Genomic DNA, 1,120 nt, shown 5'->3' on the forward strand with positions numbered 1-1,120 from the left:
TGAAATATACCTATATTATATATCATATATTACTATCTAATTTAATAATCAAATGTGTCACATGACACTCTCTTATTAAAATTAAGAGAAAATAATTAACAAACTGTCACTCTCACTTTCATTCTTCATATTTATCTTTCTCTCTTTTTTCTCTTATTCTCTATTTTTTCTATATTTCTCTTCTACAGAAAACAAAATTAACAAAATAATATAATTTAAACAAAAAATATTATTATTGTTATTATATACATAATTTTTTAGTTTTTTTATTTAGTTTTAAATTTTCACTGCTTATCTTTCTAATTTATATTTTTATTTCTCTTCATCAATTATTTTAATTAAATCATAATTAAATCAATAATTATAACAGTTTAATGATCAGTTCAATTTTTAAAACCTTGCGGGAGAGACACTTTTGCATGTCTCATTTTGCCATTGAAGGCTCTCAGTTGTTCAACGCCTCCAATGTGAAAAGCGTTGTATAGTCGACGTCTTCATTATTTGGTCATATTTTGCCATAGTATTTTGTACGAAGAGAGTGCTTTCCAATTAGCACCCTCAGACCTCTAGTCAGCAGCACGGGAAAAAGTGGTGCCACCACATAGTTTGAAGAATTATATTTTATATAATTAATTAATTATAATTATTTTTTTAAATAATTATTTATACAGTTAATATAAAAAATATTTGATTTTGTTAATATATTATGATGTGATTGGATACACCGCAAAATCATTTTACATATAATACATTAAAATAAAAAAGTAGGAGTATTTATGGATTGGATCTTATCCGTATATCTGCAGTATTTATTTGAATTTAATTCGAAAATTATGGATATAGATCCGATTCGCACACTAATAGAATCGGATTGCGAATTTTGTGTAGGTATCTGCATATTCGCGTCTCCGCAAAAATAAAGAAATAAATAAATATTCTTTTTATATTTTATTTTAACTAATAATGATCATATATATTGTATTATTTTAATTTATTATTAAAAAAATATGTTTAATATTATTTTAAAAATAAACATATTTAAAAGAATAGAAAAAATAATTTTTATTGATATTTTTTTAATAAAAATAAATTTTTAAAAAGATTTGTATTTTTTATGGAT

This window comes from Arachis ipaensis, chromosome B03, assembly GCF_000816755.2.
Source record: "Arachis ipaensis cultivar K30076 chromosome B03, Araip1.1, whole genome shotgun sequence".
In the NCBI taxonomy this organism is placed as follows: Eukaryota; Viridiplantae; Streptophyta; class Magnoliopsida; order Fabales; family Fabaceae; genus Arachis; species Arachis ipaensis.